This window comes from Heterocephalus glaber, unplaced genomic scaffold (genome assembly GCF_053883595.1).
Source record: "Heterocephalus glaber isolate CG9 unplaced genomic scaffold, H.glaber_assembly_v1.0 deba00001452, whole genome shotgun sequence".
NCBI lineage: Eukaryota > Metazoa > Chordata > Mammalia > Rodentia > Bathyergidae > Heterocephalus > Heterocephalus glaber.
In genome coordinates, this window is record NW_028258302.1 from 21,684,510 (window position 1) to 21,702,225 (window position 17,716).

The 17,716-nt window shown below is 43.8% G+C and overlaps 1 protein-coding gene and 1 pseudogene across 8 annotated transcripts in view; one reads left to right on the plus strand and one right to left on the minus strand.

The window, feature by feature from the left end:
- Window positions 1–17,716, plus strand: part of Capzb (capping actin protein of muscle Z-line subunit beta) — a 127,300-nt gene that overhangs the window by 27,288 nt on the left and 82,296 nt on the right. The gene's annotated exons all lie outside the window — the stretch shown is intronic.
- Window positions 11,710–12,261, minus strand: LOC101706134 (protein tyrosine phosphatase type IVA 1 pseudogene; annotated as a pseudogene).

Here is a 17,716-nt window from a genome sequence, read left to right on the forward strand (position 1 = left end):
TCTTTGGGGGATATGTATTACTAATCTCTCTCCTTGTCTCACTTGATGCTCTCCTTCATCGTTTGTGAATACAGATGTGTACTGTAAATATGAAAAGATAGTGCTGCTTAATCTTGTCTGCCTTTCATGGAGCTTTCGTAGCCACAGCTTCCCTGAATTCCTAAATTTTCTCCTAAGCTTTTTTTTTTTTTTGGTACTGGGGATTGAACTCAGGTCCTTGTGCTTGCACAGCAGGTGGCGAAACCACTGAGCTAAATCCCCGGCCCTCTCCTAAGCTTTTATCTAGGACCTCCTGTGTGAGTCCTTGACCCTAGGAAACTGTGCCTAACATATAGTGCCTGTTCTCCAGGACCCATCCATTCTGGGAGATGAGACTGGAACTGGATGGGATTCTAGTGGGAGGCAGCAGAGGTGCTGTGGGGTAGTAGTGAACACTCTGGAGCTGGTGCCTGAGTAAGAATCCCAGATGGGCCCTGCCTTTTCTACCTCTCATTTTCTCATCTGGAAGATGGCAACAGAGTTGTTGCCTGGGGAATGAGTTTGTGTAGCTGACTTGTTTCTTTCACTGTCCAGCACTCAGTAAGGATTCAGCAGCTGTTTGCTAGTAACAAGGTACAAGGCATTGATTGAGCACATATTCACTGGTGTAGTGAACAAATCCAAGTCCCTGCTTCTGTGGGGTGAGACAGATCATAAAGAAACGAACATGATTCCTTCTAGTAATAAGAAGTGCTGTGAAGAAACAGAGCATCAGGGCCTGTGTATCAGCTGTAGTTGTAACAGTAAAAGGAAGCCCTAAGAAGAGTTTAAGCAAGGGACTACTGTGATCTTACTTATTTGGATTTGAGCAGAAGAATTGTAGGGTACAAGGCCAAGCAGGGGCAGAGTAGGGTGTACAGCAGAGCTAAAGAGCAGAATGCAAAAGTGGGGTTTGTGCAGAGGTCCCAGGATTAGTGCTTTGGCATTGGTTTCCAGGAGATGGCACCTGCACCTATTGTTTGTCAGAGGATGAGCCATCACCAAGAAAAAGGGCTCGACATGGGTTGTGCTGACTCATGGTGTGATTCCAACTCAATCCATGCTGTATTCACATGGTGAGAGATGCAGATGAAAACAACCCTGAGATTCCACCTCACCCAGAAAGAATGGCTGCTATCATGAAATCAACCAATAACAAATGCTGGCGGGGGTGTTGGGAAGAAAGGAACCCTTCTCCATTGTTGGTGGGAGTGCAGACTGGTCCAACCACTGTGGAAATCAGTATGGAGATACCTCAAAGAACTGGGACTAGAGGTCCTATTTGACCCAGCTATTCCCCTGCTGGGTATCTTCCCAAAAGAACTAAAAGAATCATACCACATCGATGTATGTGCACCCATGTTTATAGTGGCACAGTTTGTAACAGCGAAAGCTTGGAAACAGCCCAAGTGCCCATCAACTGGAAACTGGATAAAGAAGATTTTTTTTTTTATAAAATGGAGTACTATTCAGCCATAAAGAACGAGAAACTAGAGTCATTTATAGCTAAATGGATGCATATTGAGGACATACTCTTTTTTTTTTGGTACCAGGGATTGAACTCTGGTCCTTGTGCTTTTCAGACAGGTGGTGTAACCACTGAGCTAAATCCCCGGCCCGAGGACATACTCTTAAGTGAAACAAATAGGACACACGTGTAATAGCGAATAGTTTCTCTATTGTGAGAAACTGAAAGTGTAAATAAGGATTAAAATGATTAAAACGAATAATTGATCATTTGAAATAGGAAGAAAAGGTCCAAAGCAGTAGGGGAAGTGGGAGGGGAAGGGGAAAGGGAAGAAAGGAAAGGAAAAATAATGAGAAAAGGAAAAAATGGAAAGAAAGTCTTTGTAAATAGGGAAGGGTGGAGGGGGTGAAGGGTGCTCAGGGAATGGGGAAAAAATAAGAACTAAGATACATCATGTACAGGTGCAAGCACCCAATGATAAGTGTAAACATATTGTATACCTAAAATATACCAATAAAAGAATTTAAGCAAAAAAAAAAAAAAAATAGAGCAGAATGTGACATAGGGTGGAGAGGTGGGTGGACCTTGGTTCTGGGCCCTGAGGCCAAGGCAGGTTTGTCTTTATCCCAGGAGCCTTTACAGGGATGTCAGCAGTGAGGGGTGGTCAGGTTTGAGCCTTAGAAAGCTGGCTCCATCCAAGGTGTGGAGAGAGGTACGAGTCCATCTGGAGGCCACTGTGGTTGCTTGCACAATGGGGTTGGGATTGGGGATAAAGAGAAATGATGATAAAATAATTAAAATGCCTCATAGTGTTATTACTTGCACATAAGAAATGTTCAGTAAATGTTAACTGTTGTCTGCATTGTAACTGCTAAGTCTTGCTAGGAAAACCCCCAAGTTTTTTGGTACTGCAGATTGAGCACAGATCCTTCTCACTGAGCTACATCTTAGCCCTTTTGTTGTTTTTTATTTTGAGACAAGGTTTTGGCTAAGTCACTGAGCTGCTTAGGCTTGGCTCATCCTGGAATACTGGGATCACAGTCACACGCAGCTTTGAGTTGGGTTTTAGATGTGTTGAGGGTGAGGCCATTTGAGTCTGCAGAGAATAAAGGCCACAGGAGATGGTTTGAGGACACATCATTTGCTGTCACTTCCACATTGCCTGGTGCAAAAGTGTGCTTGCTCTCCAGTCCCAACCTTGTCACTGGGGAGCCCTGGCCTCCGGCCTCTACATCCTCCTCTACAGTGTGGGGCTGGTGGGTGACCTCTCCTCACAGCTTTGTTGAGGGCCGGGCCACGGAAGCACTCTGCAGGCTCTTAGGTGTGACACACATGGGTGCTATTGGTATCATGTTTTATCTGTTATGGTATGTAACTTTCCTCTCCATCCTTTCACCCTGTTCTAGTTGGTAGCAGGAGTAAAGCTCTCAAGTTTTGCCCATTACAGGCTTGTTGGTTTCCCCACGAGAAGGCTTCCTATGTGCCATCTGTGCCAGGGGTTTCTTTTCCTTTCATGCATAGTCTTCCCTTCCCTGTTACTCTCCTGTTTCTGTCACTACTCCCTTTTCTGTCTCTTAGCTCCTGCCCCCAGGACCCCAGGTGAGTTCCCCTTGGGAACTGCTGTGAACACTGGGCATTCCTAAGAGTTCTTAGGCTCAGGTTGAGATGTCATTAAGGCCTGGACATGAAATAGAACCACTGGTGGTAGAGGAGCAGTAAGGTCCCCCTCACTGTGGATTGGGGGCATTTCAGTTGCCTGCAGTGTTTCTAGTATTGGTCAATGATAATAATTTTTGCACTTTGTTTTCAGTAGTCTTTCCTTGGCACCAGATGAGAGCAGTCCTTGCAGGCAGGAATGAGCCATATAACAGCAAAGATAATTCTTACAAATAACAAACATCTCTCTCTCTCTGTCATTCCAGAGACAAACATTGGCAGTGGCAGTGCTGGGGTTTTTCATAACCTCTTGTGGACTCTTGACTGGTCCTTTCCAAAACAAACATGCGGTGTGTCTGCATTTTAGACAGTTTTTCCCTCTTCCTACGTTATCCTTCCTTAGAAGTATAAGATTTTCCAGTACAAGCCTATCAACTGATGCTGCAGAGGTTTCTGTGAAGGGATTGTTTAAGGGTTTTGCTTCAGGGCTCAGGGCTCTTGGGCCAGCTTCTCTTCTGGATTCAGTGTTCTGGTTAGTGAAATGGGGAGTGACCTCTGATGGCCTCAAGTCCCCTTCCTCCACCTGCTTTAAGGTGAGCTCGTTAAGATGTTCTTTGTGCTCAGACTGCAAACATTCTGTGGAGTTCATTCGGTAAGGACAAGGAAGTTCCTGTACATCAGATTACACCTTAGGGGCCCCGCATGTGAACTTTATGAAAAGCCTCAAAGGTAGACAGTTCTTGTGCCACATGCAATGAGCCCCAGCAGGAAGTTTGCTTGGGAGGTTGGGGAGGGACCCTGACATTCATTCCTCTCTCTCTCTCTGTCTCTGTCTCTGTCTCTGTCTCTTTCCTTCCTTCCTGCCTGCCTTCCTGCCTTCCTGGATTGAACCCAGGGCCTTCACACCAAACTACATCCCTTTCGCTTTTTAAAACATTTTTTTTTCCCCAACCCTACTCCTATCCCTATAACCTTTTTTATTTACAGACAGGGTTTTACTGAGTAAGTTACCCAGGCTGTACTCAAACTTGCAGTCCTCTTGTCTCAGCCTCCCAGGGTCCTGGGATCATCTGGTTACTTAAAGCAGAGCCTAGCTCTACTGAGTTAGGAGCATCACATCATTAAGCATTTCCTGCTTTGCATAGCTTAGTGTCGGCCTCAGAGTGCCTGTTTACACAGGTGTCCAGTTTTGTAAAATGACACCTGTCCTCCATTCCCCCAGATTTAGCCATAGTAGCTCTGTTCCTTTCCCATCTGGACTTCCTGGGGTTGTGCTTTTGTGCCGTTTGAAAGAACCCTCAACAGAGTGTGTATTTACAGACTGTCACACCCACCTTCTAAATCAAATACAAAAGGTTCAGCTAAGCAGGATGAATAAGCTCTGGAGCTCTGTTGCACAACATGCTGCAGGCGACAGCGACGTATTGTGCACTTAAAAACTTAGTAAGAGGGGTTGGACATCACGTTAAGTGTTCTTACTATAATAAAACTAAAAACAAAAGCAGGACAGAGCAAAACAAAATGGCTAACACAATCACCTTTTCTCCTGAGTTTAATATAGAAAAATAGACCATACTTGTGAACGGCTGTGGAAGGGGAGGGTTGGAGCTTCTTCCTCAGATTTTCAGCATCTCCGTCCATGAACTTGGACTGAGTTAGAGGACACTGGGGGGACAGTTGGGCCAGGGGATCAGGCTTGCAGTGTGAATAGAGACATGGGAACTGCACTATAATAATTTTAACATGAGCACGCTCCCTTCCACTAGCGCCGAAGGAGTTCCTGAAACATTGGGAAAGTTAGAGAGCTGCCCAGACTGGAGGGGGACATGAAGTGAAGTCCACAGTGGTAGTCCTCTCTGTGTCTTTCTCCAGATCTTGAGCTGAAAGGAAGTAGGCAGGTGAAGCAGCCTTGCCCTGGGTCTTGGCAAATCTGATTTGAATCTCAGTTCACCCTTTTGTGGGTGCAGTGACTTCAGGCAAGTTCCTGAACCTCATTTTCTCCTTTTCACCTACCAGGGAGTTTTGTGAGAGCAGACTTTTGATTTGTTTTGTTTTGGCCATACTGCAGAATGAACACAGGGCACTGAGCTCCATTGAGACAGGGTCTTGCTAAGTCACTAAGTTGCCTCAGCCTCCCAGAGTCCTAGGATTAGTGGCATGTACCACTATGCCTGACTAACACAGTATATTTTAAGTGTCTGCTAGGGCGGGCCTCAAAAGTGGTAGCTGTTATTATGTGCAATTTTCAGGTTCTGGAAAGAAATTGTTAGCTGCCAGACTGTTCAGGAACAATGCCAGTGCTTACCTCCCCAAGCCTGAGGTGAGGGAGCCGCAGTCCCAATCCACAGGTGAAGAAGCCTGTGTGTAAGTTTCATTAGACCTGCCCGGCACTGATGCCTGGCAACCCGTGCCAGCATACTCTCTCCTTGTTCTTTAAGGACTTCAAAATTATAATAGTATTGTTCTCCCTCTGATCTTGTAAGTTGTCAAAAATTTAGAAAACTAGCAGTGTATAAAAAAATTTTAATCCCAATACCTACAAAAACATTTATTTTGAAAAAATAAATTAAAAAAAAACATTTATTTTGGAGTGTTTCTCTCTGGCTTTTGATTATTATTTATTTTGGCAGCCAAATGTAACATAGATGCTGTTTTTTATGTCTAATACTATAGTGAAGGTGAATAGAGCAGGGCAGGGCAGTTAAACTCTTGGCTCTGGAGCCAGGCTGTCTGGGCTCATTTTCTGGTTGTACCACTTACTCACTGTGTGTGACCTTTGGTAAGTTCTTTAATCTCTGTGCCGCAGTCCCATCACGTGTAAAATACTGAAAGCTATCTTAGAGTTGTGTTTTGTGGATGGAATGAGTTAACACACAAAGTGCTTAGCTCAGTGCCTGGCACACCAAAAATCTGGTGTTGGTGTAACTGTTATTATCATTGTTTCCATATGTTACTGTTTTCTTTCAGAGCCTGATTTTAGGTGTTCTATTCCATCCGTTATGCGGACATAACCAGAATTCGCCTTGAGAGCAGCTCTCATTGTCCTGAGCATGCTAGCATGTGGCACAGAAACAAGGCTCCATGCACTGGTGGCTGCAGTGTGAGAGAGGTAGAATGTTAAGGACCCACCCTCTCCCTGTTCCCCAGCTGCATGCCCCGTGGTGACTCCAGGCGAGTTTCTTCTTCTGGCTGTCATCAGCATTTCTAAGCATCGAGACCCCACTTTGTTCTTGTAGCCCTGGTTCCGGCTTTGGGAAGTGTGACCTTTCAGGCCTGTTCAGTGATACACAAGTGTACTTTGTGCACATCAACCTTACAGAGACTCCAGGGTCAGGAGTTTGGGTGGTGGTGGAACTGCTGGGGTTTCATCTGCAAATGAAAACCACCTGGCCAGCTGCATGGGTCAGAGGGAATCCAGATGGGAGTAGTCAGGGGAGGTAGGGGCAGCCTGGGGCAGCATCTGAGTGGTCTCTTTCCACTTCCCCATGCCTCTTCAGCTGCAGATGATTGCTTTTAACCCTTCATCCCCTCCAGTGCCAGATCATTCCAGGACACAAGATTCTCCCACCCAAGCCATGTCCAGTACATAACATGTGACCCACAGCCTAGAAGGTGACACGCACATCAGATCTGATGCTAGAGGAGGAGCAACAGGTGGCCAAGTGACCATCAGGGTCAAAGCACTAACTGTTGTGGTGAAGGGAGATGGGAGGGCAAGTAGGTAAATAGCAATGTTGATGGAATCCACATGTCACCTGCGTAGGAGAGATCTTCTGGATGTGAGAAGGCAAATGACTAAATGACTGATACTGAAAACAGTCTCCCCCAGGAGATGTGGTGGCCAAGTGACAGCTTGTTGCCAAACTAGGATTAAAGTTAGTCTGGTCACCAGGCAACTTCTAATGTGAATCATCTGCAGTGGAATGGGAAAAAAAAAACAACCCAGCATTTATCATAGGTAAGGGAGGGTGGAACACTTTGCATCTTCTTTTGGTCCAAATGATTGAAACTATAACCAATTTTGATTCCTGGTTTACAAATGAAATGGCTCGGGAAATTTTGCCTGTGGATTTTGTGGATTAAGGAGGTTGCCAGAAGGGCACCAACACATTAATTTTCATATCTAAATGTACCTCCACTTGGGGCAAGAAAAGTTGAAAAATATTAATCAAATGATAATCAGAAGCTTACCCACAGGGTGGAAGGGAGGAAGAGGGAGGATAGCCCATTCACTTGGATTTATAGCTGGGAGGAAACATCCCCTCACAGGTGGAAAGCACCTGCAGAAAACGTGGGTGTTCTGGATGTTTACTTTGCCCTGGGCACTGCCCCAGGACACTGTCAGTGCCAAGGGCTCACCGCCCTGCTTGCTCTTGAGGCCCCAGTCTTACATTGGTTACTTGGAGATTTTTGGCTTCCCTTCTCTACAGACCACAATCCCTTAGTGTTTGGCTGGCAGGTTGGCTAGTGGTTATCCCTCCAGAAGAAAAGCCCACCCATCCCAGACTCGATAGTCCCTGCTGCTTCCCTGCACCTACCTCCTCCTGCTCGCTGTCTCCACCCTGTCCCCACATTGAAGAAGGCTCATTAGGGTGCAGGAGAGTCAGTGTTATAATTAAAGGTAACATCAAGTCTGTTCTAATTAAACCTAAAATACACTTCATGTGCTCCACCTACCATTAGTGCAGATAGCTTAGGGGGCGCTGCTTACCCCTGTGACACAATGTCCTACTGAGGCCATCCAAAGTGATAGTTTTCCCTGAAGGGAGCATTGATGGTGCTTGGGAGGGCCGGGCCAGGGCCACTTCTGGGACCACTGTGGAATCTACGGTGGTGGTTGTCATGCTTCGGACAGTGGTGGGAAAACATTCAGTGTCGAATTTTATGTCTGGAAGTTAAAGCTTAGTTTTTACACAACACAAACCCTAGAGGGTGAAATTGACAAAATCTAGTTGCAGACACATTATAGACTTGTAGAAATTGAGAAATACTGTAATAAAAGCTAGGTATATATATATACACATATATATGTGTGTGTGTGTGTGTGTGTGTGTGTGTGTGTGTGTGTGTGTGTGTGTGTATATATATGGGGAAAAAAGATCCATCAATCTTCTGACCCAGGAAAAAACAGTATTTTCATATATCATTTCTCCCTAGGATTTGGGTCTTTTTTTTTTTTTTTTTTTTTGGTAACTCAGTTGAGGTTAAATTTTTATATCCAGTTTTGCTAATTTAACATAAAACAGATATTTCCCTATTTTTTTTGAAGACATGGTAATAGTTACAGAATATCTGCTCCCATCCCTGGGAAGGCTTGCCCAGTAGCAGCAGGCTGCTGGCTTCAGCTTGAGTCTTTTTAGAGTAGGTGCCTAGAAAAGAAGAAACATTTTAAAAGATTTTGATATATAATTGCCAGTTATTTTCTAAGAGAATTATACACATTTATACCTTTTCAAGCATCCGGATTGCTTCTCTAGATCATAATCATTGTGCCTTTTATGTAACACTTAATCTTCCATTCACCTTCTCTTCCCAAATGGCTTGTTGTCCTGTTCATCATTTTAACTTCTGAGTTGGGGATTTAGCTCAGTGGTTCCATCGCCTTCCTCGCAAGCATAAGGTCCCGAGTTCAATCCCCGGTACCAAAAAAAAAAACCCCAACTTTTTAACTTCTTTTTTTCAAATGGGGTCTCACTATATTGCCCAGGGTGGTATCAAATTTCTAGGTACTAGCAATCCTCCTGCCTCAGTCTTCTGAGTAGCCAGGACTACAGTCACTCATAAGCATGCCTGGCTCATTTTGCCCAGGCCTTTTCCCCTTTGTTCTTTTTTTTCTTTTTGTGCCGGGGATCAAACTCAGGACCTTGCACTTTCGAGGCATGCGGCAGAACCACTGAGCTAAATCCCCAGCCCTTCCCCTTTGTTTAAGTACTTCCGGGGTGGGCTATCTTGTCAGGGGTGGCTTCAAAGTTTCTGTTGAGTGAGAGCAATACGTTCTCAGTTTTCTAGTACACACTCTGGGGACTTTGGCCAGTGATGTCTCCTTCATGTGTGCATCTGAAGCGAACCTGGCAGCTCAGCCCCAGCTTATGAATGCCTCGCCCTGTACGCTGTGGAGCCTGGAGCTGGCCCCTCTCACCCGGTGGACCTCTGTCTAGGTAATAGCTGAGCAGCCACCACGTCCTCCTGATCCCACAAGTTCCACCTGCCACATTCTCTTAACCACAGAGCCGTGAAGCCGTGGGCTCCCTCTCTCACAGCCAGAGCTGTCTCTGCCTCTAGTCTTAGGATTGTGTTTTGTTTTTCTCCAACTGCTTTATTGAGCAATTGATTTATATACCACAAAATTCCCCACCTTTAAGTGTAAAGTAGTTTTGTAGATGTTCAGTAATTGTACAAAGTTGTGCAACAATAACCACAATCCACTCAGAGAACATGTCCATCACCCCAGAAAGATCCCTTACCTCTATTTCAGCTACTCTTCATTCCCACCCCTGCCCCAGGCAATCTTTAACTGTCTCTGTAACCATTTTTAGTATGTTTGGTATCATGGGGGTTGTTCTTTAAAATAAATTATTTGATTCTAAAAATAATACTTGTTGTCAGGCATGGTGGTGCACGCCTGTAATCCCAGCACTCAGGAGACTTGAGACAAGATCGCCATGAGTTTGAGGCCAGCCTGAGCTACACAATGAGATCCTGTCTCAAAAAAACAAAATAAATAAATAGATTAATTAAAATAATAATACCTGTTTAAAAACTCTGGAAGAATAGGAATCAAATTATTATTAACAGTTGTCTGTGGGATGTCTCTAGGTGATAGGCTCCAAGGGGACTTTTTATTTTTGTGAGCTTGATTCATTTACAGAGCGTTTGCATTACATTTATAATCAGAAGAAAAGGGTAGGAGGGGGAATATGGATGTTTCACTTGTAGAAAATGCAAAAAAAGGAGCCAGGGATTTAGCTCAGTGGTTTCGCCGCCTCCTGCGCAAGCGCAAAGACCCAAGTTCGATCCCCGGTACCAAAAAAGAAAATACAAACAAGTACGACAAATAAAAAGTCACAATTTCTTCTCATGGATAAAATCACTTGTGCTTTATTTTTTTTGGAGGATTTTCCCCCAGTCTTCTTTAAACATAATTTTTAAATGTAGCTTTCATACTTCAAATTTTCATCCTGCTTCTTCCTGTTAGCAGTCTCTCACAAACTTCCTGTTAATAATTTCACAGTGCTTCATTTTATGGATATACTGTAATTTACATATGTTGTGCATTAATGTTGTTCTTACTTTTTTTTTTTTTAAATGGATTTCATTATTTATTTAGATGTTTAAGCTCTCACACTAAATTTTTACAAGCTGGTGAACACTGACAAATTATTTGTCCCACAGAACTGTAACCACACATTCCCAGACAGTATAAATATATGGTTGAACTAACATTAATACACATCACCATTTTATCAGTTACATAATAAAACAAATTATGAAGTATCCAAATATTAAATTACACAGCTCAAAAGGCATATAAAATATTAGATGTCTGCTCAGTTCATTAGCAGAAACTCACTTCTGTTTTTTGCAAGAGGCTGGGAAAAGGAAAAAAAAAATCACACTGCAAACAAAAATAAGTTGGTAAACAACTTCTGATAAGTATGGAAAAAATTACAAGAATTTCAGAAATTTTATGATTAAGAATTGTTCTAGCTACAATAAAGCATCTATACCTTTTAAAAAATATTTACTAAATTAGAGAGCATATTCTACATGTTCTGCACAAGACAAAGGCAACATTTTACTAAAAATATTGACTAGCCCACTCCTAGTCTTTTTTCAGGCCCTCCCTGTTAAGTTGCACCTTGGAGTGCAAGCATTAAATTAACTGTAAGCCTTTTTTGTCTGAGACATTAAAGACATGTGCTTCTGTAACAATGTAGATTTTCAAAATGGAGGTTTCCCAGAACAGCACAAAATAAGACTTGTAGAAAGACATTAAATAATCACCATAAGACTTGGTAATAATCAAAAAGAACAATCAATGTTTAAGCAAACCTGATGCATACTGGTTTGAGTGTGAGATGTAAACATAAAGTGAGCAAGAAAATAGCCACATAGGCCCTACCATTTGAAATGACTGAAGGAATAAACCACAGGTCTAGAGTCTTCTTAGTTCCTGGAATTTGGGTTCTATGTGATACCAAAAATATAAGAGCATTGTGCTGGGTATTTTGGCACCTAATCTTTCTAAATTTCTTATGTATCATTAAGATTCTGGCATGGGAATATCCTAACTCAGTACTGGATGGTTTCAGGAAAGTCAGTTGGTACAGATGATAAGCACAATTTGAATGCTGAACAGTAAAAATCTTGTAGTAATTGTCCAAATATGCTGATCATAACCCAAACCCAGAGATTGTGATTCTGTTAAGCTTGTGTGTAGCCTGTATAACTGCTTTGCAACACTCCTATGGAGAAAGCTTCATTAGACTCGTTCACCGAGCCAACACCTGGGCTGATCTGTATGACAGTCAGGTCCTGCCTCAAGCTGCACGTCCAAGGCAGTTGCATCAGGCATCCCAGTTTTATTGCATGCAACAGTTGTTCCTGTGACCGTTGGAGTCTTTGAACCGCAGCCTCATTTTAGGACAGTACTTCTCCAGATATAAGAGTTGCTTGCTGTTAAAAGCTCCATGCCGCTTTTGTCTTATGAACTGTACTGCATCTTCGTATTTCATTCCACCTTCAATTAATGCTAGGGCAACAAGCACTGGAGCTCTCCCAAGGCCTGCACCACAGTGGACAGCAATACAACAACCAGGTTCTTCACGAAACGTAATTTTTACAAGATTTAACCAGTAGTCAACAATCTGGTTGGACGGTGGTGCACCATCATCAAATGGCCAATCAAAAACATGGATGCCTTCCTTCTCTACAAGTGTAGTGTCATATGTTGCTTCACATACTCTTACTATTGTGGTAACTCCATACTTCTTAAGTTCCTCTATAAACTTGTTTAAGGTTGCATTGGTTGGATTGTGTGTAATGAGGAATCTCATGCTCTTGTATGTGACTTCCACAGGAGCTGGGCAGTTCATTCGAGCCATTATTAATTTAGTTAAAAAAGAACTTAAGAGGATTATGAAAGATTTTAAAACTTGAATAGAATTGATGCAAGAAACTGAAGTCTACTTCAATATACTCCACTTGAACTTCTCAGTGCTTTGAGTATGGTGTTGGGAGTACTAGGAAATGAAATCAACCTCCTAACAAGAAGCAGCAATTCTTTAATCCAGTAATACTGAGGCAAGAGAAAGGAAGTGCACTAAGGTTTACCCCATCCAGGTCAGAACTCTTGTAAAATGCTCTACGATTTCAATTCACCACTTCTGTGTCCAGGTGAGCCTCTCTCACAGGGCTTCTTGGTGGAGCAGTAATGGATCTCTACAGTTCACTTGTCTGCATAGAGGTTGTGCTGTGCCTGGCAGTAATCTCCACTGCCCCTCAGAAACTCCATAAATGTGTGACCAAGAACACCACAGAACTGAGGAATATGTCTACTCATTGAAGATTGTGGCCTAATCATACAGCCACTCGTGGTGGGGTGGCAGCGATGGTTCGGCGGGGGGGCCACCAAGCAACCATGCACCGAGTGGTTGAGAGTGCGTCACTGTTCTTACTTTTTGCCATCATAAATAATGCTGAAATGAGTGTCTTTGAGTCAAAGCTTTGTGTAGGGCGTTTGTGGAATTCCTTGGTCGTGGTTTGTGCCTTAAAATTTATTTTGTTTTGTTTTCCTCTCAATTGGGAATTTTTTGGCAAAATTCTATTCTCGATATCTTGTCTGAATTCCACCACCTCCTTGAAATGACTGACTTTGGCCCCAGGTCTTGGGTCTGGATTCCCAGAAGGTAACTTCTTTATGTCAAGTTGAGGTCCGAGATGGAGAGTGGTGGAGAATTAGCAGAAGTGCCAGGCCAGCGCTCACAAGGATGGTGCTGCCTTTAGGAGCCAGCTAGCAGTTCATTGTCACAAAAACTTATACATCCAGGCAGGGCTTAGGCACCCAGTGTTTGGTGTAAATAATTCCTTTGCTTTGTCACTAGTTTTCAGTAAAATTTTATTTATATGAGAGAAGATAGTTTTAAGAGTTTCGAACCAGTGAGTGGGGGGATTGGAGAGGTCAGTGATCCCCCTGGGTATTTTATTCTATCTTTTGTATGTATTTGCATTTCCTTAGTGAGAGTGATTGAAGCTTTCATGATGAAGTGCCCTAGAGGGCTGTGTCTCCTGAAGGAGGAGGGCTGTATGTGGTGGACACCCTCACACTGCTGTCATGATACTGGCCATGATACTGCTCTCAGTGACCTGGCCATCTGCACCTTGGTTTCCTTCTTTGTAAAATACTGGCACAATATCTGGCACACTGGAGGTGTTCACTTTCACATGACAAGTATCATTTGAAGCCGGGAATAATGACATGCACCTGTAATCCCAGCTACTTGAGGTGCTGAGGCACGAGGATTGCAAGTTCAAGGCCAGCTTGGGTAACAGCATTATTTGAGTTCTGACTCATGTGGTTGTGCAAAATAGCTGTGGACCTGAAACTTACCCAAGCAGCCTTGTATCTCCTTAAAGCTGGGTTTTAAGATAGATAGTATTATTGTAGTTTGATAGTATGGTATCTTATTATTTAAAATAAGGAGGTTTTTAAAATCCTTTTATAAAAGGAAAACATGTTCAAGGTTGTAATTATTTAATTAAGTTTTTTGGCAGGAAGATTATCAAACCAGTTCTGCATTGTACATAATTCACCATTCCTGGATGCTGATAGAATGAATGCAAAATAATGAAGACCTTTTAGTGGAATTGGTGCAGAGTAAGTTTCCACTGCATGAAGGAGCTGTATTTCCATGAGGTTTAGAAGGCAGCTAAAATGAAGCCAGAATCCATTGAACTTTCCTAAACATAGTCCCCAGCTGGAGACTCCAGGGAAGCAGAGCTTCCCACAAGAAGGGCTTGGTGACTTTTGAGGACCCTGTGTTGTTTCAGTCCTTCAAAGCAGCTGTGCTGCTGCAGAGCTGCCTGGAGGGTTTCCCTTTGCCCCTCCCCATAGGACTTTCCTGGACTGACTGCAAAGGGGAGAAAGTTGCCCACTGTCCAGTAAACATTCCACACATCCGCCTGGGAGCCTATGAGAGCTGGACTTGGAGCAAGGGTTGCTTCATTAAAAAGTTTAAAAAACTTTATGGGCTGGGGATATGCCTCAGTTGTAGAATGGTTGCCTAACATGCCTGAGGCCCTGGGTTTGATCCCCAACACTGCCAAGCAAAATATTAAAAAGCAATTTATGGGAAATCTCAAGCATATAATAGAACAATGAGCCCCATTTATCACCTAAAAAATCGTTATCCATGACCAGTCTCGTTTCATCTCCACCTACCTACAGTGCTCTCCCCAAGCCTGAATTAGTTTGAATCAGATCATCTGGTTTAAGTTTAATAAGCAGTCTGGATGTCTCAATTCTGAGGCAGAATTCTAGCACCGTACCGAGGTCTAAATGACAGCAGTCAGTGCTGGATTTTGTTTTTTAAAAAATTCCATCAGTTTAAAAATTCTTTAGCCTTTTTATGATTAAAAAATAATGCAGGCCCATTATAACTAGAAGTCACAAACAAACTTTAAAGGTAACAAAGCCCCCATAATTAATTCCGCTATCAGAAGCAACCTACTATGATGGTTTTGAAGGGCCCCTGTGGTCACTGCTGTGCTTTTGAGCACCTTGGTGCTGCTGTTTTTTGCTTTCTGTCCCAGAGCCCCTCAGGTGAGCTACCCTCACGCAGCATCACCCAAGGAGAGTATGAAGTTGTCCTCTCTGTACTTCTAGGGTTCTGAGTAATGGAAACCATTGAGTGTATGTTGTATGAAAGGGTAAACGTGCCCAACATCCCCCCCATTCCAAGCTGGTGGCCTGTTGTTTGTACAGGTAGGTGCTCAGAGGAGGAAGTTGAATGAGTATGCTGCTGTTACACCCCCCACCCCAGCTGACAGAGCCTTCCCCTTTCTGCCTTTGACACTCTTCTTTCTCTGTGCTGGGCCAGCGACAAAGCAGAATCCCAGATCTTCGTGCATTGTTTCTGAGCATAGCCCCACCCTCACTTCCAAGAAAAGTCTGTAAGCACATGGACTCCTGTTGGGCTCAGGCCACCAGTATGGCACATGTCCCCTCTCTGGCAGCTATAGGTAGAACCCAAGCAGCATAGGCAAGAAATTCAGGGGAAGCTAACTGGGATTCCCTCTTTTAGAGTTTCAGCCCTGCTTACCATTTCAGTATATTATGTGTGTTTTTTAATTTCACTATTGTTTTGGAAACATGATTTTCAGTGTAATTATGTGTCTAGGATGAACTAGAGGAAGTTGGTGGAGCAGGTACACTGATGCCTTCCCCTTCAGTCACTGCTTTGGAATTCCTCCCTGGGGACTGCCATGGGGTAATCTGCAGACTTTCCTGCTGTACATTGATCACAGGTGCACAGACCCCATGGCTAGCGGCAGAGCAGCTCCTTGGTTGGATCCAGTGGTTGCCATTCAGAGCAGTTGGCCTTAGGTTGGACTGAAATTTACCTTTTCACTGTAGAGAAAGGTTGGACTGAGTGGTGAGAGTTGGATTTCAGGAGAAATGGTTCAGTCTACATAAAGAGCCAATTGTTTTCACATCATCCCTGCCAGCGTCTATTCATCACAAAGTATCTTTTATTAAAGTGTTTCCTGAGTGATTGTACCTCCAGGTACTTTCTGAGAAGTTTATTGGATTTGTCAGTAATATGTGCATGTTTTGCTTCAGCTGTGGGAAAAGTCTGTGTTCTCCTGCCCCACCCCCCACACACCTGGCTGTGCTCTGGTCCATCCTGGCTTCATGTCTGGGCCCAGGAGGTGTGGATGGCAGCAGGAGAACTGGAGCAGAAGTACTGCGTGTTAGGATCTGAGTCCCTCAAAAAAAAGGACGGGGGCTGGGTAGGGATGTAGCTCAGTGGTAGAGCACTTGGCTAGCACATACGAGGCCTGGCACTAGAAAAAAAAAAAGCGCAAAGGAGAATGAAGCAAAAATGAGGGCTGGCTCTATCAGGAATACCATGTGCTATTTTCAGAGTCTGTGATGGCTCTGTGTCAGGCCTTTGGGGAATGTGACATAGCAGAAAACTGGCACGTATCGGGCATGACTCTGGACAAGGAAGGACTATTGGGTAGAGTGCAAATGGGAGGAGGAGTTGCTGAGCAGCCAGTGCAGGGTGAATGAACAGCCTGCTGGGTCATGGTGAGCTCCCCTATAAGGACATTGGTACTCCAACATCACTAATTCTGAGAGTTCATAATTCTTTAAGGACAAAAGACCTCCAACTCAAAGGCTTTAATTGGTAACTTCTTTCCCCCTGTGGTCAGAAATATTTGTGTTTATAGTTGTCCAAGATGGCTTCAGAACTCCAGTTCTTATAAATGGGACATTCACAGGAATGGACAGTCCTGGTCTTCAGCTCACCTTTCCCTCTTGGAGGTTTTGGGATACCTTCCAAGAGATTGTTGTTTCCTGTCTCTCAGAGGGGCTTGCCGGAGGCCAGCAGTCTCTTTGGCACAGGCAGCTTTTGTCAAGCGTGTGCCACCATGCTGTATACATCCTTGAACTTTTATGGTCTTGGGTAGAACACAAGTGATTTTTGCAACATGCAAGAATGAATCCCGGCTGAGAATTAAAGCTGTTTTACATTGTTGATTGGAAACGGATTCTTGCTCTTGCCCCCTTGCTCTGGATTTAATTTTCCTATGAGAATGAGCTAAGCCATTTTCCTCAGCCAGGGGACATTTAAGAAACCAAAAGAAAGAGTGAATAGGCCTTGCTGATGACCATGAAGGCTTCCTTCCTGGGCCATCAGCCCCTGGTAGGGAGTCAGACACAACACCTGTGTCCCCACCTTCTTGGCACCACTCCTGAGTTTGAGAGCTGTTGTGCAGACAGTGGCACCTGGCACAGTGTTAATGTCCCGTGCTGAGTCTCACGGGAAGCAGCACAGGAAACAGACAAGGTAGCCTAGATCCAGTTCCACATAGAAGCTGGGCAATTCCCAGGATCTTTGGAGATTTGTATTTCTCAAAGCGATGGGAAGCCCCAGTGGTTGTTTTTCAAATTACCTGGGGTGCACAGAGAGGCTTGGGAAAACCTCTTTTCACTCAGTATCCTCTGATAGCCTTAAGTGTATTTCCTAATTGAATTTTCTTACTGAAACCTGCTTTCCCAAAGCTGGTGAGCAGCAGGACACTCTTGGTGGGGTGCTAAAAGAGTAGCCCAGCTTCCTATTTTTTCTTTTCCTCTCTATGAGGTCTCAGTGAAGCACACTAAAGCTGTACATGTTTACAGAGTGCAGTTGGATCATTATTATTTGTTTCAGAGATAGCATACAACATCTGCCTTGCTGCTTCTGGTATAGGATCCTGTAGTCCTAGTTTTCCAGCCTCTCCCCAAGCAGTGATTCCAGCTGGGAGAGCTGTGACAAGGGTTTCCTTAAGCATTCCCACGATCCTGTA